The sequence below is a fragment of the Coregonus clupeaformis genome, unplaced genomic scaffold (assembly GCF_020615455.1).
Source record: "Coregonus clupeaformis isolate EN_2021a unplaced genomic scaffold, ASM2061545v1 scaf1713, whole genome shotgun sequence".
Taxonomy (NCBI): Eukaryota; Metazoa; Chordata; class Actinopteri; order Salmoniformes; family Salmonidae; genus Coregonus; species Coregonus clupeaformis.
Genome location: NW_025535167.1, coordinates 42,501 through 66,500, shown reverse-complemented (window position 1 = coordinate 66,500; position 24,000 = coordinate 42,501). Strand labels below are relative to the sequence as shown.

Here is a 24,000-nt window from a genome sequence, read left to right as displayed (position 1 = left end):
CTGTCAAATAAAAATAAACATAGAAAATATCAAAATATTCCTTTCAAAAATTATAAGTGATTCCTCCACCATCCACCCTTGCAATTAACCCACTCCCCTCTACAAAAAGTTCATCAAAATCTTCCAATCCATAACTATAAAACATATCGATGTGCTTCTTAAACAAAGCTACAAAAATACCCCACACCCTTACCCTCCTCCCTTCAAAATAAGCATAATTCCTCCCACAAAAAATAGCATACCTAACAAAACTCAATACAATATTCAACAACCTCACATTAACCCCTTTACATTCATCTCCCACTCCAAATAAAACCAATTCCTCCCACGCATTCTTTTCCAACAAACCACTCCCCCAGTTTTTACATATTATTTCCTTTACTTTACAAAACATATCTTTTAAATCCTCGCATTCTACAAATAAGTGTAATAAATTTTCTGGTGCCTTACCACATATATCACATTCTCTTTTTATTTCTTTATTTATTTGATGCAGCACTACTTTTGTGTATATCCGATTATGTCTTATTTTAAAATCGTTATTTTCACATTCCAATTTATTCCCATGTAAGTATAAGTTTTTCCATAATACTTTTCGATCCATCTTCGGAAACAGTTCTACCCACCTCTTCTCAGCAGCAGGCCTGTCAGTAACCAGTAATTGTTTATAAAAAACATTTGTTCTGACACTAGCCAATGTTTTCCATTTATCCCCATTGTCAATATATAAATTCGGTAATACATATAAATCTTCCCAAATTCCATCTCCATTAATGACAGAAACCCATTCTGCTGGAATGCTACTTTTCACCCGTTCAAATCCATTCAATATAGTACCTTTCCAAACTGTATCATCCACATCCTTCACATTGTCATAAATGGCCTGGCCTCTTAGAAACCCAGGAATAACTTCATATACAAAGTCTTTAATAAGTCTCAGTCCAGCCCTCATAAAAAGGGGGATTATACAACACTTCATCATTGAACATAATTTTGGGATTTAAAAACACAGGTTGATTCAGTATTATATCCTTATGTTCACACACATATTTTACACGAGGAAGAAATTCTCCCCATGCACGTAACACTTCCTGATAAAACAGAGGAACTTGTTCATACATAGGCTTTTTCCATATCATTAATAACCCACTCTCTTCACATCCTCCATTATTATACAAATAATTCCTAAAGAACCTCTTCCACCCATATTCTTCCTCCCCATATAAATACTTCTGTATAATTTTAATTCTTAATGCTTTTCTTTTCACGTCTATGTCCACTAATTTTAGACCCCCATCTTTATATTCTGCAGCAAGTGTAGACCTAGATATTCTAGCCCCTTTGCCATCCCACAAGAAGTTAGAAACAATAGAATTAAGTTCTTTTAAAACCCACTCTGGCATCTGAAGCACATCCATGACATATACACATTTAGATATTAGTAAAGAATTTGTTACCACTACCTTTCCTTTCAATTTTAAATTCCTCCATCTCCAAAATGCCATAGTTTGTTTGATTTTATTCAATACACCTGCCCAAGTCCTATCACATGCCTCCTTTTCATCAATACCCAAAATAACTCCCAACGCTTTAAAATAGCCATTAGCTCTTTTAAAATGATACCTACACCCATTATCATTCACTAGCCCCACATACAAAACCTCAGTCTTTTCTACATTAATCTTAGCACCTGATGCTTTCCCAAAGAGCTCAAAACACTCCATCACTCTATTTACACTTTCCACATCTCTAACAGTAATTGTAGTGTCATCTGCATATTGCTGCACAATGCTGACTCCACCCCCTGGAATAGAAACGCCTCGGATCTGGTGGTCTGCTTTAAGGAGAGCCACCAGAGGCTCAACCGACATACAATATAAGGCCGCAGACAATGGACATCCTTGCCTCACCGACCTCTCCAATGGGAAAGCATCAGTAAGTAACCCGTTACATTTTACTCTACTTACTGCAGCACCGTATAGCAGCTGTATCCAGGCCACCATTCTGCTCCCAAATCCAAAAGTTTTAAGCGTCTGCATTAGAAATGAATGTTCTACTCTATCAAAAGCTTTATTTAAATCAATGCTCAATACTACACCTCCCTCACCCTTCATATGTCTTATGACATCCCTTAAAGTGCAAATAATGTCTGCTATTTCTCTACCAGGAACACTGTAAGCCTGTGTCTCTGAAATAATACTTCCCATTACTTTATTAATTCTGTTAGCCAGCACCTTAGTTAAGATCTTATAATCTACATTTAAAATAGATAATGGCCTAAAATTTTCTAATCTTTTCCTACTTCCCTTGTTTTTATATATTATAGTTATTAAGCCAGTCGCCATCGACTCCGAGACTTCCTGAGATTGCTCCATATATTTGTACACATCTAATAAAACAGGTGCCATTATATCCACAAATGTTTTGTAAAACTCACTTGTCAGCCCATCAGAGCCAGGGCTCTTATTTCTATGAGCAGACAAAATCGCCTCCCCGTATCTCTGTGACCGCCAAGTCTGTGTCACACATGAGTCTTTCATCCTCTGATATTCTGGCATCTACATAGCTCAACACCTCTTCTATACATCCTTGATCATTGCATTCTTTTTTAAAAAGATTACTATAAAAACATTCTATTGTATCTAAAATCCCCACCAGATCATTCACTGTCTCCCCCCTCTCATTCTCGATTTCTGTAATATAGTTTCTAGCCTGCTTCTTCTTTTCTAACCCTAAAAAGAAGGATGTACATTTCTCTCCTTCTATGGCATACTGTACTCTACTCCTTACTATTGCCCCCATACATGCACTCTTTTCAAAGTTATGTACCGCAGCCTGAGCTTCCATAAAACCTGCCATATCATAACCCTCCACCGTATCAACTTTCCCCAGCTCAATGTCTAGTCTTTTATTCAAAGCTATCCTCTCCCTCTTTAAAAGAAAATTCCTTCGTCTTGCATATTTAATGCTCAACCCTCTAATCTTCTCTTTTAGACCCTCCCACCACAAACCAATATTAACACTTTTAAAATCACTCAATATTTCTCTATTTATACAATCAGAAATCATATCAATATATTTTCCTTCTTTTAGTAGCTCAGCATTCAAACACCATACACCACCCCCTCTAGAAGGCACACTAGGACCCAGCAGGAAACCAAGAGAGGCATGATCACTTAATGTATTAAAATCATACCTAATCTTTTGTATATATTGCACTATATTTTCCGCCGCTAAACAATAATCTATGCGGCTTTGCCTGAGAACCTTCAAAACAACCTGCCTCCTTGAAAAAACTCTCTGACCTGGATGCATTCCCCTCCATACATCACTCAGACAATGATCCTTCATTATCCCCAACAATACTCGCCTAGACATGTCAGAGCGCAACAAAGTACTCCTTGACGTGTCCAGTTTTGTCAATCTAACGTTAAAATCCCCAACCAATATACAGTTACCCACACAATGTTGCTCAAGTGCCTTAAAAAATACTTCTCGGTCACTCTCATTATTAGGTGCATAAACATTCAATAAAGTGTATTGCACATTTAGAAATTCAAATTTAACACTCAAAAGTCTACCCTCTTTATCCGCATACACTTGCCTAATATTCTGTACACTATCCCTCTTAATTAATATAGCAACCCCACACGTCCTCTCCCCACCATTATTATAATAAATCAAATCCATCCATCTCTTTCTTACTCCATCCATCATACTGTCAGTCCAGTGTGTCTCTTGGAAGCATAAAATATCAGCCTGTAGTAGACTCACTGTCTGTTCTAACTTTCCCATATTCCTTAGTCCATTAATATTAACAGATACAACACTCACCATAAGTACAATTAATATGTTGATTTTTCCCATCATCAAGACCCAGTCTTTTTCTTCTTCTTCTTGATCTTGCTCTTCCTACTTTCCTTTGCTTCTTCCCTCACCCTTTGGACTTCACCCGCGGACACTTCACTCTCAGAGTCCTTCCTCTTCGCGGATTCCCCCTTCACATCCATACTTTCAGGAATAGTGTCAGGTACAACCCCTCCATTATCTTCATCTCCCTCACCTTCAGATGTTTCCGTTTCCTGCTCACCTCCTCCTCCTTCTCCACCATCAGGCTCCTTTCCATCTGTGCAGTAGTCATCTAGGAATTCGACATCCATGCTCGCCCCAATTCCATCCCCCTCTGTCGCAGTAGATTCACCATCTCCTCCTCCTCCACCATCCTTGTCTCCTTTTTCCCCGTCCTCCATCACGTCCCCCTCCTCCACTCTCTCTTCTTCCATCTCCTCCTCCTGTTGTTCCATGTCTTCACCATCTGTTGGCCCAGTACACGTACAGCGCATTCTTCTCTCCCCACATCCATTACATGGTCTCTCCTCTCTCTCGACGCACTCTCTTGCATAGTGCCCTTGTGCTCCGCATCTCCGACATAGAAAATCAGGACAGTCCCGTACTACGTGGCCAGACTGAATACAAATTCGGCACACTTTAACTTGCCTGTCATGTATCACTCGAAAGTACTCAGTCCCCTCCAACGTCTCAAACTTGGTAGAATATGGTAGTGAGCGCACCACGTCTGTAAACCGAACTTTACAGAATCTTGTGCCATCAGCGATCTCTGTTCCTGGCCATAATCTCCTCTTAATCCCAGAAACCGCCTTCACACCCCATCCTTCCAATTTTGCCACGATAGTATCGTCACTAATATACACTGGTAAATTCATAAAGGACACCACCAGCTCATCCGCTGAAATGTCCCTCGCCATTACCGTGCACGATTTGATTTTTAGTCCATCCATTAACCTCTCCTTCCCATGGACATGGGACATCGTAATCTCATACTTCTGATCACCTTTAAATCTGCACCCTATCACCGTTCCACACGCCTCCTTTATCCCTCTCAGCAATTCCATCATCGTTAATTTCTTTTCCCCAGTGATATCCACCGCCACCGTACAAGTCTTATCATAGGACTTTTCCCTCGATGATGGTGCATCAGGAACTTTTCCTCCATGTCCAGTACTCTTTGTCTGTTCCATCGCGTAGGTCGTTGTATCTATTGTTGTCCGTCCGATTAACTAATTATATCTGTATTTTTCCCTCCTTTCCTTCCCCCCAGCAAAAGCTGCTAGGGGAGAAACAACTCTTACTAATAAATCAAAAACAAAAATCAAATTCCACATAAATAACCAAACAAAAAAAGATTTCAAAACGCAGCAACCAATTCCCTCTCCTTCTCCTCCAATACCACCGCACCTGTTTCCACTTCCTCAATTACCGAAAGGGGTGTATTCAGGCTGGTATGGCCGTAAGCGAGGGAACAACTCTTGGTACACTATATAAAGTCAATGTGTCACTCACTCTGAAAGGGACACAGAAACGTATCCACTTTGTGACACAAACTGAAGAAGCTCAACCCTTGCTTACATTTCCAATATATATATATATATATATATATATATTTGAGTCTTGTTGGGGGGGGGAGGGCATATCCTATGTTGATTTATGACAAGTTCATTGACTAGGGCCCTATAAAATAGGCGTTGCGGACCGAATCACGGAATCCAGACATTAAACCGAAATTCAACAATATTCAAACATTTATTGAACTTAGTAAGAAATCAACTAAATCTATTCAACTTGTTAGAAAACGCATTCATTTGCCCAAGTCAATCATAAGACATGAACAAAATGCATCAGTGATTCGTATTTCCATGAACTTTCTGCAACGGCACAGGAATGCCCCTGTCTGTGTGCATGTGTGCGGTGCGCGCGTATGTCTACACTTTGTGTAGCCGTTAGCGATGATGCTAATGATAACCTTCTTCTGGTAGGGAAGGAATGGCTTTCCCCAAAACCTTCGCAAGTAAATGTTAACTACAAAGTAGCCTATGCCTGCCTGGCAGAATTATACCGTGATCATTTGCATCACTCCAGTGGCCATTTGTTCTACAGCAACACCGCTTAACCAAACAAAGGTCTCTTCCTGGTGCACGCTTGCATTTAAGGGTAACTACACCCCAAAATCTAAATGTCTTACATTTTTCCCAGACCTCACAAATGGTCACCTGATAGGGTTTAAACATTGTTGTGGACATAGAACATCCAATTGTGCTGTTTTGCTATTAAAAAGGTGTACTTTTGAGAGCGAAAACCTGCCAAAACAGGGACAAACGGTCAACGGGGAAATCTAAACGGAGAAAAGGGAACTTGGGAATTAACGGAATCAGGCAAAACATTGAAGGGATTTTATAGTGCCCTAATGGACTACAGACATTGACTGTCTCCTAGACTAAAAACAAAGGCTGCATGTACTGCCTATATTTTGAGGGAAACGCACTGTCCATTATTTGATTTGATCAGGGCAGGGCAGCACACACAAACTGCATTTAGTCCAATAACAATCCATGATATTATTAGGGTGATAAATAAAAGGCAGTTGCTCCATGACACAAGAGCACGCTCTACTGGGACAAAAAGCTTACAGCACCTGGTATTCCCAGGCGGTCTCCCATCCAAGTACTAACCAGGCCCGACCCTGCTTAGCTTCCGAGATCGGACGAGATCGGGCGTATTCAGGCTGGTATGGCCGTAAGCGAGGGAACAACTCTTGGTACACTATATAAAGTCAATGTGTCACTCACTCTGAAAGGGACACAGAAACGTATCCACTTTGTGACACAAACTGAAGAAGCTCAACCCTTGCTTACATTTCCAATATATATATATATATATATTTGAGTCTTGTTGGGGGGGAAGAGGGCATATCCTATGTTGATTTATGACAAGTTCATTGACTAGGGCCCTATAAAATAGGCGTTGCGGACCGAATCACGGAATCCAGACATTAAACCGAAATTCAACAATATTCAAACATTTATTGAACTTAGTAAGAAATCAACTAAATCTATTCAACTTGTTAGAAAACGCATTCATTTGCCCAAGTCAATCATAAGACATGAACAAAATGCATCAGTGATTCGTATTTCCATGAACTTTCTGGAACGGCACAGGAATGCCCCTGTCTGTGTGCATGTGTGCGGTGCGCGCGTATGTCTACACTTTGTGTAGCCGTTAGCGATGATGCTAATGATAACCTTCTTCTGGTAGGGAAGGAATGGCTTTCCCCAAAACCTTCGCAAGTAAATGTTAACTACAAAGTAGCCTATGCCTGCCTGGCAGAATTATACCGTGATCATTTGCATCACTCCAGTGGCCATTTGTTCTACAGCAACACCGCTTAACCAAACAAAGGTCTCTTCCTGGTGCACGCTTGCATTTAAGGGTAACTACACCCCAAAATCTAAATGTCTTACATTTTTCCCAGACCTCACAAATGGTCACCTGATAGGGTTTAAACATTGTTGTGGACATAGAACATCCAATTGTGCTGTTTTGCTATTAAAAAGGTGTACTTTTGAGAGCGAAAACCTGCCAAAACAGGGACAAACGGTCAACGGGGAAATCTAAACGGAGAAAAGGGAACTTGGGAATTAACGGAATCAGGCAAAACATTGAAGGGATTTTATAGTGCCCTAATGGACTACAGACATTGACTGTCTCCTAGACTAAAAACAAAGGCTGCATGTACTGCCTATATTTTGAGGGAAACGCACTGTCCATTATTTGATTTGATCAGGGCAGGGCAGCACACACAAACTGCATTTAGTCCAATAACAATCCATGATATTATTAGGGTGATAAATAAAAGGCAGTTGCTCCATGACACAAGAGCACGCTCTACTGGGACAAAAAGCTTACAGCACCTGGTATTCCCAGGCGGTCTCCCATCCAAGTACTGACCAGGCCCTACCCTGCTCAGCTTCCGAGATCGGACGAGATCGGGCGTATTTTTTTTTTTTATTGTAAAATATTCATCAAATACACTTATATTATACCATGTACAGTGTTATATACAAAAAACCATACACTAGAAACTATTCTACCATAGGCAGGCGAACAATTCACCCCCTATCAAATCAAAGAACCCAAAGAAATAAAAACAAAAACCTAGTATACAAAAACCAGACATGACTAAGACATATCAAATTCCACATATTAAATAGGCAGATTTAAAAGCATCTCCCTGTCAAATAAAAATAAACATAGAAAATATCAAAATATTCCTTTCAAAAATTATAAGTGATTCCTCCACCATCCACCCTTGCAATTAACCCACTCCCCTCTACAAAAAGTTCATCAAAATCTTCCAATCCATAACTATAAAACATATCGATGTGCTTCTTAAACAAAGCTACAAAAATACCCCACACCCTTACCCTCCTCCCTTCAAAATAAGCATAATTCCTCCCACAAAAAATAGCATACCTAACAAAACTCAATACAATATTCAACAACCTCACATTAACCCCTTTACATTCATCTCCCACTCCAAATAAAACCAATTCCTCCCACGCATTCTTTTCCAACAAACCACTCCCCCAGTTTTTACATATTATTTCCTTTACTTTACAAAACATATCTTTTAAATCCTCGCATTCTACAAATAAGTGTAATAAATTTTCTGGTGCCTTACCACATATATCACATTCTCTTTTTATTTCTTTATTTATTTGATGCAGCACTACTTTTGTGTATATCCGATTATGTCTTATTTTAAAATCGTTATTTTCACATTCCAATTTATTCCCATGTAAGTATAAGTTTTTCCATAATACTTTTCGATCCATCTTCGGAAACAGTTCTACCCACCTCTTCTCAGCAGCAGGCCTGTCAGTAACCAGTAATTGTTTATAAAAACATTTGTTCTGACACTAGCCAATGTTTTCCATTTATCCCCATTGTCAATATATAAATTCGGTAATACATATAAATCTTCCCAAATTCCATCTCCATTAATGACAGAAACCCATTCTGCTGGAATGCTACTTTTCACCCGTTCAAATCCATTCAATATAGTACCTTTCCAAACTGTATCATCCACATCCTTCACATTGTCATAAATGGCCTGGCCTCTTAGAAACCCAGGAATAACTTCATATACAAAGTCTTTAATAAGTCTCAGTCCAGCCCTCATAAAAAGGGGGATTATACAACACTTCATCATTGAACATAATTTTGGGATTTAAAAACACAGGTTGATTCAGTATTATATCCTTATGTTCACACACATATTTTACACGAGGAAGAAATTCTCCCCATGCACGTAACACTTCCTGATAAAACAGAGGAACTTGTTCATACATAGGCTTTTTCCATATCATTAATAACCCACTCTCTTCACATCCTCCATTATTATACAAATAATTCCTAAAGAACCTCTTCCACCCATATTCTTCCTCCCCATATAAATACTTCTGTATAATTTTAATTCTTAATGCTTTTCTTTTCACGTCTATGTCCACTAATTTTAGACCCCCCATCTTTATATTCTGCAGCAAGTGTAGACCTAGATATTCTAGCCCCTTTGCCATCCCACAAGAAGTTAGAAACAATAGAATTAAGTTCTTTTAAAACCCACTCTGGCATCTGAAGCACATCCATGACATATACACATTTAGATATTAGTAAAGAATTTGTTACCACTACCTTTCCTTTCAATTTTAAATTCCTCCATCTCCAAAATGCCATAGTTTGTTTGATTTTATTCAATACACCTGCCCAAGTCCTATCACATGCCTCCTTTTCATCAATACCCAAAATAACTCCCAACGCTTTAAAATAGCCATTAGCTCTTTTAAAATGATACCTACACCCATTATCATTCACTAGCCCCACATACAAAACCTCAGTCTTTTCTACATTAATCTTAGCACCTGATGCTTTCCCAAAGAGCTCAAAACACTCCATCACTCTATTTACACTTTCCACATCTCTAACAGTAATTGTAGTGTCATCTGCATATTGCTGCACAATGCTGACTCCACCCCCTGGAATAGAAACGCCTCGGATCTGGTGGTCTGCTTTAAGGAGAGCCACCAGAGGCTCAACCGACATACAATATAAGGCCGCAGACAATGGACATCCTTGCCTCACCGACCTCTCCAATGGGAAAGCATCAGTAAGTAACCCGTTACATTTTACTCTACTTACTGCAGCACCGTATAGCAGCTGTATCCAGGCCACCATTCTGCTCCCAAATCCAAAAGTTTTAAGCGTCTGCATTAGAAATGAATGTTCTACTCTATCAAAAGCTTTATTTAAATCAATGCTCAATACTACACCTCCCTCACCCTTCATATGTCTTATGACATCCCTTAAAGTGCAAATAATGTCTGCTATTTCTCTACCAGGAACACTGTAAGCCTGTGTCTCTGAAATAATACTTCCCATTACTTTATTAATTCTGTTAGCCAGCACCTTAGTTAAGATCTTATAATCTACATTTAAAATAGATAATGGCCTAAAATTTTCTAATCTTTTCCTACTTCCCTTGTTTTTATATATTATAGTTATTAAGCCAGTCGCCATCGACTCCGAGACTTCCTGAGATTGCTCCATATATTTGTACACATCTAATAAAACAGGTGCCATTATATCCACAAATGTTTTGTAAAACTCACTTGTCAGCCCATCAGAGCCAGGGCTCTTATTTCTATGAGCAGACAAAATCGCCTCCCCGTATCTCTGTGACCGCCAAGTCTGTGTCACACATGAGTCTTTCATCCTCTGATATTCTGGCATCTACATAGCTCAACACCTCTTCTATACATCCTTGATCATTGCATTCTTTTTTAAAAAGATTACTATAAAAACATTCTATTGTATCTAAAATCCCCACCAGATCATTCACTGTCTCCCCCTCTCATTCTCGATTTCTGTAATATAGTTTCTAGCCTGCTTCTTCTTTTCTAACCCTAAAAAGAAGGATGTACATTTCTCTCCTTCTATGGCATACTGTACTCTACTCCTTACTATTGCCCCCATACATGCACTCTTTTCAAAGTTATGTACCGCAGCCTGAGCTTCCATAAAACCTGCCATATCATAACCCTCCACCGTATCAACTTTCCCCAGCTCAATGTCTAGTCTTTTATTCAAAGCTATCCTCTCCCTCTTTAAAAGAAAATTCCTTCGTCTTGCATATTTAATGCTCAACCCTCTAATCTTCTCTTTTAGACCCTCCCACCACAAACCAATATTAACACTTTTAAAATCACTCAATATTTCTCTATTTATACAATCAGAAATCATATCAATATATTTTCCTTCTTTTAGTAGCTCAGCATTCAAACACCATACACCACCCCCTCTAGAAGGCACACTAGGACCCAGCAGGAAACCAAGAGAGGCATGATCACTTAATGTATTAAAATCATACCTAATCTTTTGTATATATTGCACTATATTTTCCGCCGCTAAACAATAATCTATGCGGCTTTGCCTGAGAACCTTCAAAACAACCTGCCTCCTTGAAAAAACTCTCTGACCTGGATGCATTCCCCTCCATACATCACTCAGACAATGATCCTTCATTATCCCCAACAATACTCGCCTAGACATGTCAGAGCGCAACAAAGTACTCCTTGACGTGTCCAGTTTTGTCAATCTAACGTTAAAATCCCCAACCAATATACAGTTACCCACACAATGTTGCTCAAGTGCCTTAAAAAATACTTCTCGGTCACTCTCATTATTAGGTGCATAAACATTCAATAAAGTGTATTGCACATTTAGAAATTCAAATTTAACACTCAAAAGTCTACCCTCTTTATCCGCATACACTTGCCTAATATTCTGTACACTATCCCTCTTAATTAATATAGCAACCCCACACGTCCTCTCCCCACCATTATTATAATAAATCAAATCCATCCATCTCTTTTCTTACTCCATCCATCATACTGTCAGTCCAGTGTGTCTCTTGGAAGCATAAAATATCAGCCTGTAGTAGACTCACTGTCTGTTCTAACTTTCCCATATTCCTTAGTCCATTAATATTAACAGATACAACACTCACCATAAGTACAATTAATATGTTGATTTTTCCCATCATCAAGACCCAGTCTTTTTCTTCTTCTTCTTGATCTTGCTCTTCCTACTTTCCTTTGCTTCTTCCCTCACCCTTTGGACTTCACCCGCGGACACTTCACTCTCAGAGTCCTTCCTCTTCGCGGATTCCCCCTTCACATCCATACTTTCAGGAATAGTGTCAGGTACAACCCCTCCATTATCTTCATCTCCCTCACCTTCAGATGTTTCCGTTTCCTGCTCACCTCCTCCTCCTTCTCCACCATCAGGCTCCTTTCCATCTGTGCAGTAGTCATCTAGGAATTCGACATCCATGCTCGCCCCAATTCCATCCCCTCTGTCGCAGTAGATTCACCATCTCCTCCTCCTCCACCATCCTTGTCTCCTTTTTTCCCCCGTCCTCCATCACGTCCCCCTCCTCCACTCTCTCTTCTTCCATCTCCTCCTCCTGTTGTTCCATGTCTTCACCATCTGTTGGCCCAGTACACGTACAGCGCATTCTTCTCTCCCCACATCCATTACATGGTCTCTCCTCTCTCTCGACGCACTCTCTTGCATAGTGCCCTTGTGCTCCGCATCTCCGACATAGAAAATCAGGACAGTCCCGTACTACGTGGCCAGACTGAATACAAATTCGGCACACTTTAACTTGCCTGTCATGTATCACTCGAAAGTACTCAGTCCCCTCCAACGTCTCAAACTTGGTAGAATATGGTAGTGAGCGCACCACGTCTGTAAACCGAACTTTACAGAATCTTGTGCCATCAGCGATCTCTGTTCCTGGCCATAATCTCCTCTTAATCCCAGAAACCGCCTTCACACCCCATCCTTCCAATTTTGCCACGATAGTATCGTCACTAATATACACTGGTAAATTCATAAAGGACACCACCAGCTCATCCGCTGAAATGTCCCTCGCCATTACCGTGCACGATTTGATTTTTAGTCCATCCATTAACCTCTCCTTCCCATGGACATGGGACATCGTAATCTCATACTTCTGATCACCTTTAAATCTGCACCCTATCACCGTTCCACACGCCTCCTTTATCCCTCTCAGCAATTCCATCATCGTTAATTTCTTTTCCCCAGTGATATCCACCGCCACCGTACAAGTCTTATCATAGGACTTTTCCCTCGATGATGGTGCATCAGGAACTTTTCCTCCATGTCCAGTACTCTTTGTCTGTTCCATCGCGTAGGTCGTTGTATCTATTGTTGTCCGTCCGATTAACTAATTATATCTGTATTTTTCCCTCCTTTCCTTCCCCCCCCAGCAAAAGCTGCTAGGGGAGAAACAACTCTTACTAATAAATCAAAAACAAAAATCAAATTCCACATAAATAACCAAACAAAAAAAGATTTCAAAACGCAGCAACCAATTCCCTCTCCTTCTCCTCCAATACCACCGCACCTGTTTCCACTTCCTCAATTACCGAAAGGGGCGTATTCAGGCTGGTATGGCCGTAAGCGAGGGAACAACTCTTGGTACACTATATAAAGTCAATGTGTCACTCACTCTGAAAGGGACACAGAAACGTATCCACTTTGTGACACAAACTGAAGAAGCTCAACCCTTGCTTACATTTCCATATATATATATATATATATATATATATTTGAGTCTTGTTGGGGGGGGAAGAGGGCATATCCTATGTTGATTTATGACAAGTTCATTGACTAGGGCCCTATAAAATAGGCGTTGCGGACCGAATCACGGAATCCAGACATTAAACCGAAATTCAACAATATTCAAACATTTATTGAACTTAGTAAGAAATCAACTAAATCTATTCAACTTGTTAGAAAACGCATTCATTTGCCCAAGTCAATCATAAGACATGAACAAAATGCATCAGTGATTCGTATTTCCATGAACTTTCTGAAACGGCACAGGAATGCCCCTGTCTGTGTGCATGTGTGCGGTGCGCGTGTATATCTACACTTTGTGTAGCCGTTAGCGATGATGCTAATGATAACCTTGTTCTGGTAGGGAAGGAATGGCTTTCCCCAAAACCTTCGCAAGTAAATGTTAACTACAAAGTAGCCTATGCCTGCCTGGCAGAATTATACCGTGATCATTTGCATCACTCCAGTGGCCATTTGTTCTACAGCAACACCGCTTAACCAAACAAAGGTCTCTTCCTGGTGCACGCTTGCATTTAAGGGTAACTACACCCCAAAATCTAAATGTCTTACATTTTTCCCAGACCTCACAAATGGTCACCTGATAGGGTTTAAACATTGTTGTGGACATAGAACATCCAATTGTGCTGTTTTGCTATTAAAAAGGTGTACTTTTGAGAGCGAAATCCTGCCAAAACAGGGACAAACGGTCAACGGGGAAATCTAAACGGAGAAAAGGGAACTTGGGAATTAACGGAATCAGGCAAAACATTGAAGGGATTTTATAGTGCCCTGATGGACTACAGACATTGACTGTCTCCTAGACTAAAAACAAAGGCTGCATGTACTGCCTATATTTTGAGGGAAACGCACTGTCCATTATTTGATTTGATCAGGGCAGGGCAGCACACACAAACTGCATTTAGTCCAATAACAATCCATGATATTATTAGGGTGATAAATAAAAAGCAGTTGCTCCATGACACAAGAGCAAGCTCTACTGGGACAAAAAACTTACAGCACCTGGTATTCCCAGGCAGTGTCCCATCCAAGTACTAACCAGGCCCGACCCTGCTTACCTTCCGAGATCGGACGAAATCGGGTGTATTCAGGATGGTATGGCCGTAAGCGAGGGAACAACTCTTGGTACACTATATAAAGTCAATGTGTCACTCACTCTGAAAGGGACACAGAAACGTATCCACTTTGTGACACAAACTGAAGAAGCTCAACCCTTGCTTACATTTCCAATATATATATATATATATATATATATATATATATATTTGAGTCTTGTTGGGGGAAGAGGGCATATCCTATGTTGATTTATGACAAGTTCATTGACTAGGGCCCTATAAAATAGGCGTTGCGGACCGAATCACGGAATCCAGACATTAAACCGAAATTCAACAATATTCAAACATTTATTGAACTTAGTAAGAAATCAACTAAATCTATTCAACTTGTTAGAAAACGCATTCATTTGCCCAAGTCAATCATAAGACATGAACAAAATGCATCAGTGATTCGTATTTCCATGAACTTTCTGAAACGGCACAGGAATGCCCCTGTCTGTGTGCATGTGTGCGGTGCGCGCGTATATCTACACTTTGTGTAGCCGTTAGCGATGATGCTAATGATAACCTTGTTCTGGTAGGGAAGGAATGGCTTTCCCCAAAACCTTCGCAAGTAAATGTTAACTACAAAGTAGCCTATGCCTGCCTGGCAGAATTATACCGTGATCATTTGCATCACTCCAGTGGCCATTTGTTCTACAGCAACACCGCTTAACCAAACAAAGGTCTCTTCCTGGTGCACGCTTGCATTTAAGGGTAACTACACCCCAAAATCTAAATGTCTTACATTTTTCCCAGACCTCACAAATGGTCACCTGATAGGGTTTAAACATTGTTGTGGACATAGAACATCCAATTGTGCTGTTTTGCTATTGAAAAGGTGTAATTTTGAGAGCGAAAACCTGCCAAAACAGGGACAAACGGTCAACGGGGAAATCTAAACGGAGAAAAGGGAACTTGGGAATTAACGGAATCAGGCAAAACATTGAAGGGATTTTATAGTGCCCTAATGGACTACAGACATTGACTGTCTCCTAGACTAAAAACAAAGGCTGCATGTACTGCCTATATTTTGAGGGAAACGCACTGTCCATTATTTGATTTGATCAGGGCAGGGCAGCACACACAAACTGCATTTAGTCCAATAACAATCCATGATATTATTAGGGTGATAAATAAAAGGCAGTTGCTCCATGACACAAGAGCACGCTCTACTGGGACAAAAAGCTTACAGCACCTGGTATTCCCAGGAGGTCTCCCATCCAAGGACTAACCAGGCCCGACACTATTTAGCTTCCGAGATCGGACGAGATCGGGCGTATTCAGGCTGGTATGGCCGTAAACGAAGGAACAACGCTTGGTACACTATATAAAGTCAATGTGTCACTCACTCTGAAAGGGACACAGAAACGTATCCACTTTGTGACACAAACTGAAGAAGCTCAACCCTTGCTTACATTTCCAATATATATATATATATTTGAGTCTTGTGTGGGGGGGAGGGCATATCCTATGTTGATTTATGACAAGTTCATTGACTAGGGCCCTATAAAATAGGCGTTATGGACCGAATCACGGAATCCAGACATTAAACCGAAATTCAACAATATTCAAACATTTATTGAACTTAGTAAGAAATCAACTAAATCTATTCAACTTGTTAGAAAACGCATTCATTTGCCCAAGTCAATCATAAGACATGAACAAAATGCATCAGTGATTCGTATTTCCATGAACTTTCTGAAACGGCACAGGAATGCCCCTGTCTGTGTGCATGTGTGCGGTGCGCGCGTATGTCTACACTTTGTGTAGCCGTTAGCGATGATGGGGAATGTGCGTTGTGTTTGGGTGAAAGCGAATTTTAGTCTAGAGTCTGTTTACGTCGGAGAAGGTGCTGATAATGGGTATAATCTGTGGTTCTGTGTGAGTTCTCCCGGGGGAGTTATGGAGGTTAAGTTTAAGGTTAAGGTTGAGGTTGAGGTTAGGGTTAAGGTTAGGGTTAAGGTTAGGGTTAAGGTTAGGGTTAAGGTTAGGGGTAAGGTTGGGGTTAAGGTTAAGGTAGGTTAGGTTAGGTTAGGTTAGGTTAAGGTTAGGGTTAGGGTTAGGGTTAGGGTTAGGGTTAGGGTTAGAAAAGGCAGTTGCTCCATGACACATATATTTTGAGGGAAACGCACTGTCTATTATTTAATTTGATTAGGGCAGGGCAGGGCAGGGCAGCACATACAAACTGCATTTAGTCCAATAAAAATACATGATATTATTATCATGGTATACTATATAAACTCTTGGTACACTATATAAAGAAATGAAGAAAATGTATCAGTGATTCGAATTTCCGTGCAACTTATTGAACCGACTAAAAACAAAGGCTGAATGTACTGCCTATATTTTGAGGGAAACGCATTGTCTATTATTTAATTTGATCATGGCAGAGCAGCACATACAAACTGCATTTAGTCCAATAAAAATACATGATATTATTAGGGTGATAAATAAAAGGCAGTTGCTCCATGACACATATATTTTGAGGGAAACGCACTGTCTATTATTTAATTTGATCAGGGCAGGGCAGGGCAGCACATACAAACTGCATTTAGTCCAATAAAAATACATGATATTATTAGGGTGATAAATAAAAGGCAGTTGCTCCATGACACATATATTTTGAGGGAAACGCACTCTCTATTATTTAATTTGATCAGGGCAGGGCAGGGCAGCACATACAAACTGCATTTAGTCCAATAAAAATACATGATATTATTAGGGTGATAAATAAAAGGCAGTTGCTCCATGACACAAGAGCACTCTCTAGTGGAACAAAAAGCTTACAGCACCTGGTATTCCCAGGCAGTCTCCCATCCAAGTACTAACCAGAACCAATCCTGCTTAGCTTCCGAGATCAGACGAGATCAGGCGTATTCAGGCTGGTATTGCCATTAGCACAGGAACAACTCTTGGTACACTATATAAAGACATGAACAAAATGTATCAGTGATTCGTATTTCCATGCAACTTAATGAACTGACTAAAAATAAAAGGCTGAATGTACTGTCTATATTTTGAGGGAAACGCACTGTCTATTATTTAATTTGATCAGGGCAGGGCAGGGCAGCACATACAAACTGCATTTAGTCCAATTAAAATACATGATATTATTAGGGTGATAAAAAAAGGCAGTTGCTCCATGACACATTATATATTTTGAGGGAAACGCACTGTCTATTATTTACTTTGATCAGGGCAGGGCAGGGCAGGACAGGGCAGGGCAGGGCAGGGCAGGGCAGGGCAGGGCAGGGCAGGGCAGGGCAGGGCAGGGCAGGGCAGCACATACAATCTGCATTTAGTCCAATAAAATTACATGATATTATAAGGGTGATAAATAAAAGGCAGGTGCTCCATGACACAAGAGCACTCTCTAGTGGAACAGAAGGCTTACAGCACCTGGTAGTCCCAGGAAGTCTCCCATCCAAGTACTAACCAGGCCCAATCCTGCTTAGCTCCCGAGATAAGACGAGATTGGGTGTATTCAGGCTGGTATGGCCGTAAGCATGGGAACAACTCTTGGTACACTATATAAAGATATGAAGAAAATGTATCAGCGATTCGAATTTCCGTGCATCTTATTGAACCGACTAAAAACAAAGGCTGAATGTACTGCCTATATTTTGAGGGAAACGCATTGTCTATTATTTAATTTGATCATGGCAGAGCAGCACATACAAACTGCATTTAGTCCGATAAAAACACATGATATTATTAGGGTGATAAATAAAAGGCAGTTGCTCTATGACACAAGAGCACTCTCTAGTGGATCAAAAAGCTTACAGCACCTGGTATTCCCAGGCAGTCTTCCATCCAAGTACTAACCAGGCCCAATCCTGCTTAGCTTCCGAGATCAGACGAGATCAGGCATATTCAGGCTGGTATGGCCTTAAGCGCAGGAACAACTCTTGGAACACTATATAAAGACATGAACAAAATGTGTCAGTGATTCGTATTTCCATGCAACTTAATGAACCGACTAAAAACAAAGGCTGAATGTACTGTCTATATTTTTAGGGAAATGCACTGTCTATTATTTAATTTGATCAGGGCAGGGCAGGGCAGCACATACAAACTGCATTTAGTCCAATAAAAATACATGATATTATTAGGGTGATAAATAAAAGGCAGTTGCTACATGACACAAGAGCACTCTCTAGTTGAACAAAAAGCTTACAGCACATGGTATTCCCAGGCTGTCTCCCATCCAAGTACTAACCAGGCCCAATCCTGCTTAGCTTCCGAGATCAGACGAGATCGGGTGTATTCAGGCTGGTATGGCCGTAAGCGAGTGAACAACTCTTGGTACACTATATAAAGACATGAACAAAATGTACCAGTGATTCGAATTTCCGTGCAACTTAATGAACCGACTAAAAACAAAGGCTGAATGTAATGCCTATAATTTGAGGGAAACGCTTTGTCTATTATTTAATTTGACCAGGGCAGGGCAGCACATACAAACTGCATTTAGTCCAATAAAAGTACATGATATTATTAGGGTGATAAATAAAAGGCAGTTGCTCCATGACACATATATTTTGAGGGAAACGCACTGTCTATTATTTAAATTGATCAGGGCAGGGCAGGGCAGCACATACAAACTGCATTTAGTCCAATAAAATTACATGATATTATTAGGGTGATATATAAAAGGCAGTTGCTCCATGACACAAGAGTACTCTCCAGTGGAACAAAAAGCTTACAGCACCTGGTATTCCCAGGCGGTTTCCCAGGCGGTCTCCCATCCAAGTACTAACCAGGCCCAATCCTGCTCAGCTTCCGAGATCAGACGAGATCAGGCATATTCAGGATGGTATGGCCGTAAGCGAAAGAACAACTCTTGGTACACTATATAAAGACATGAACAAAATTTGTCAGCGATTCGTATTTCCATGCAACTTAATGAACCGACTAAAAACAAAGGCTGAATGTACTGCCTATATTTTGAGGGAAACGCTTTGTCTATTATTTAATTTGACCAGTGCATGGCAGCACATACAAACTGCATTTAGTCCAATAAAAATAAATTACATGATATTATTAGGGTGATAAATAAAATGCAGTTGCTCCATGACACAAGAGCACTCTCTAGTGGAACAAAAAGCTTTCAGCACCTGGTATTCCCAGGCGGTCTCACATCCAAGTACTAACCAGGCCCAATCCTGCTTAGCTTCCGAGATCAGACGAGATTTACAATATTTACAGTACAATATTACAAAGAACAATACAGAAGACACTAGCCTAACATAGGCAGGTGAACAATTCACCCCCTATCAAATCAAAGAACCCAAAGAAATAAAAATACTAAAAAAACTAGTATACAAAAAAACCCAGACATGACTAAGACATAACAAATTCCACACACAAAATAGGCAGATAAAAGCAACCCCCTATCAAATAAAAATAAACAAAGAAAATATTCAAAATAATTCTTTCAAAAATTATAAGTGATTCCTCCACCATCCACCTTTGCAATCAACCCACTCCCCTCAACAAAATGTTCATCAAAATCTTCCATCCCATAATTACACAACATATCCATGTGTTTACTAAACAGTGATATAAAAATACCCCACACCTTCAACCTCTTCCTGTAAAAAAAAACATAATTCCTCCAACAAAAAATAGCATACCTCACAAAACTCAAAACAATATTCAACAAGCACACATTAACACCATCACATTTACCAGACACTCCAAATAACACAAGTTCCTCCCACACATACTTTTTCAAGAAATCACCCCCCCAGTTTTTACTTAACATTTCCTTAACTTTACAAAAAAAATATTCTAATTCCTCACATTCTATAAACAAATGCATAAGAGTTTCTGGGAAACATCCACATATATCGCATTCCCTTTTTATTTCACAATGAATTTGATGTAATACCACCTTTGTAAATATTCTATTGTGTCTTAATTTAAAATCATTATTTTCACACTCCTTACTATTATATTTTACATTAAATTTTTCCCATATCTTTTTTTCATCCAATTCCGGAAAAACTGTTTTCCAACATTTTTCAGCAGCCGGCCTTCTATAACATTTTCCTACCATTATTCTATACAATCTTTTCACTGGTATAGTAGATAAATGTACTTTCTTCTTACTGCTACCAATGAACAAATTAGGAAATACAAACAGATTTTCTCTTTCAACTTCACTATTTATTAAATCCACCCATGCGCTTGGTATACTATTCTTTATCTTGTCATACATATTATTCACTGTTCCCCTTCCCACCTCTTCATCCCATTCCTTGATAATATCAAAAATAGCTTCTTCAGGTAAAAACCCTGGAATTACCTCATATGTATAATCTTTTATTTGTCGTAGACCTGCACTCCTAAATACTTTATTATACAAAACTTGTTCTTTGTTCTTGATTTTCTCATTCAGAAATATAGGTTGATTCATAATCAGGTCAATATGACCACATTCATAATATACATTAGGCAACAACTCTGCCCATGCATTTAGCACCTCTTTATAAAAATCTGGTACCTTTTCAAACATTTTCCTTTTAAGCCCCATCAATAAACCATTATCTCCACATCCACCACTCTCCTCTAAGTAGACCTTAAAGAAGTGTTTCCAGCCATAATCTTCACTGTCATACAAATATTTCTTTACTGTTTTTATCCTAATAGCTTTTCTTTTGACATCTAAATCTACAAGTTTTAAACCTCCATCCACATAGTCAGCTATCAATGTTTTCTGAGATATTCTAACTCCTTTACCATCCCATATAAAATTAGACACCACATTATTCAATTCATTTAGCACCCACTAAGGCATGTCCAGGACTCCCAGAACATACACAAATTTAGATAATACCAAAGCATTTGCAACAATTACTTTACCTTTTAACTTTAATTTTCTATTTTTCCAGAAATTCAACGTTAGCTTGACTTTATTAAGGATCCCAGTCCAAGTTATATATTTTGCCTCTTTCTCCTTTACACCAATGTTTACTCCCAGCACTTTAATAAAATCCCTTGCTATCTTGAATGGAATCTCACACTTATTTGCATTGATATCCCCAACAAACATTATTTCAGTTTTCTCTATATTAACTTTAGCACCCGATGCCTTACCATATATATCTATGATTCTCATAATGCTTCCAATGCTTCCTATATCCTTCACAGTGCAAGTAGTGTCATCAGCGTACTGATGTACAACACTGATACCACCACCTGGGATTCCGACACCCCTTACCTCTTTATTACTATTTATTAATGTAGCTAACGGTTCTGTAGAAACACTGTACAACAGAGCTGACAAAGGACAGCCCTGCCTTACTGACCTCTCTACAGGGAAAGTATCTGTTAACACTCCGTTACATTTGACACAACTTTTAGCCCCGCTATACAACAGGTTGATCCAAGATACAAACTTTGGCCCAAAACCAAACCTCTCCATAGTCTGTAATAGGGAAGCTATGCTCCACTCTATCAAAAGCTTTGTTAAAATCCAAACTTAATACTATACCGCCTTCATTTTTCATTTGATTAACAACATCTCTAATTGTACAAATTACATCTGCAACATCTCTTCCAGGTATACCGTAGGCTTGTGTTGATGCAATAATACTCCCAATCACCTTTTTTCATCCTATTCGCTAACACTTTAGTCAATATCTTATAATCCGAATTTAGAAGACTAATAGGCCTATAATTTTCTAACTTTAATCTACTGCCCCTATTCTTGAATAAGATCGTTAACATACCAGTTGACATAGACTCAGGGATTTCCTTATTCTCTTCCATATAACGAAACACCTTCACTAAAATGGGTGCCAAAATATCTACAAAGACTTTATAGAACTCATTTGTTAAACCATCCAAACCCGGACTTTTATTGCCTTGAGTGTTAACAATTGCTTCCTTGATTTCCATAATCGAAATCTCTTCATCACACATCATTCTATCTACCTGAGATACTTTTGGCACTAATTGTATCCAACACTTTTTCAACACACACTTTATCTACATCATTCTTTTTGTAAAGATTTCTGTAAAAGGATTCAACTGTATCTAAGATCTCAACAAAATCGTTTACCTTTACACCTTTTTCATCTTCCAACTCTACAATGTAACTCTTAGTTTGTTTTCTTTTTCAAGCCCCCAAAAAAAGGATGTACATTTCTCTCCCTCCAAAGCGTACTGTGCCCTACTCCTAACAATAGCACCCAAACATTTCTTTTTTTTCATAACGACCCAGCTCTGCATGGATTTTCAAATAATTCACAACATCATAGTCTGGATCAGTATCAGCCTTTTCAAGTTCATGCAACATCCTATTTCTAAGCATTGTTTCTTTCTGCTTATCTAACCGGTTGTGATTTCTAGCATACCTAATACTCCTGTTTTTTACTTTTCCTTTCACTTCCTCCCACCATAAACACACATTCTCTTTTAACAGTACATTAGACATTTCATCATTAATACATTCAACAATTTCATTTCTATATCCTTCCTCCTTTAACAGACTGGCATTTAAACACCAGACACCTCCCCCTCTCCTCTCCACACCAAAACCCATTTGAAATGACATTACTGCGTGATCACTATATGCTGTAAAGTTATATGACATCTTCTTAACATGCTGCACCAATTCTTGTTTTGCTAGACATAAATCAATTCTGCTTTGTTTTAATTCCTTTAGCACCACCTGCCTTCTAGAAAACACTCTTCTGTTTGGATTTTCAGCCCTCCATATATCTACTAGATTCTCCTCATTCATAAGTTTCCATAATGCATTTCTAGAAGAGTCATATCTGAATCTAGCACAACTAGAGGCATCCATTCTACTACACCTCACATTAAAGTCTCCTATCAATATACAGTTTTCTGAGCACAGTGTTTTTAAGTTGTGAAACATTTCTCTCCTTTCAGATTCAATGTTTGAAGCATAAACATTGATTAAACGAAAAACTACATTTTGCACTTCAAATTCAATTGCAATAAGTCTGCCATCATTGTCAGCATATATTTGTTTTACATTTTGAACCACATCGTTTTTTATCAAAATAGCCACACCACATGTTTTATCACTTCCATGACTACAAAAAATTAAATCAGACCATTTACTCTGAATCTCCTGTATTTTGGAATCTGTCCAATTGGTCTCTTGAAAACACAACATGTCTGCCTTAACAGACACTAAAACCTGCTCAAATTTGCTCATGTTTCTCAAACTGTTACCATTTAGGGATGCGACTGTAATCATTAGTAATGTGTGCAGAGGTATAATCAGAGCAAAACAAGTCCTTTCAAAACCTACTTTTTCTTTTTCCAAATCCCATCATCTCCCTAG

General features: G+C 39.2%; 5 non-coding genes and 3 pseudogenes across 5 annotated transcripts; all 8 read right to left on the bottom strand.

Moving 5' to 3' along the window:
* Positions 1-6,478: 6,478 nt before the first annotated feature.
* Positions 6,479-6,597, bottom strand: LOC121563217. Its single transcript, XR_005999817.1, has one exon. It is a non-coding gene; the product is annotated as a 5S ribosomal RNA (ribosomal RNA).
* Positions 6,598-14,568: 7,971 nt separating this feature from the next.
* LOC123487469 lies at positions 14,569-14,687 on the bottom strand. The gene has a single exon (XR_006659781.1). It is a non-coding gene; the product is annotated as a 5S ribosomal RNA (ribosomal RNA).
* A 1,171-nt stretch (positions 14,688-15,858) lies between these two features.
* Positions 15,859-15,977, bottom strand: LOC123487471. Its single transcript, XR_006659783.1, has one exon. It is a non-coding gene; the product is annotated as a 5S ribosomal RNA (ribosomal RNA).
* A 1,478-nt stretch (positions 15,978-17,455) lies between these two features.
* Positions 17,456-17,574, bottom strand: LOC121566285 (annotated as a pseudogene).
* A 488-nt stretch (positions 17,575-18,062) lies between these two features.
* On the bottom strand, positions 18,063-18,181 carry LOC121566286 (annotated as a pseudogene).
* A 270-nt stretch (positions 18,182-18,451) lies between these two features.
* Positions 18,452-18,570, bottom strand: LOC123487472. Its single transcript, XR_006659784.1, has one exon. It is a non-coding gene; the product is annotated as a 5S ribosomal RNA (ribosomal RNA).
* Positions 18,571-18,845: 275 nt separating this feature from the next.
* On the bottom strand, positions 18,846-18,964 carry LOC123487470. The gene has a single exon (XR_006659782.1). It is a non-coding gene; the product is annotated as a 5S ribosomal RNA (ribosomal RNA).
* A 410-nt stretch (positions 18,965-19,374) lies between these two features.
* LOC123487473 lies at positions 19,375-19,505 on the bottom strand (annotated as a pseudogene).
* Positions 19,506-24,000: the final 4,495 nt, after the last annotated feature.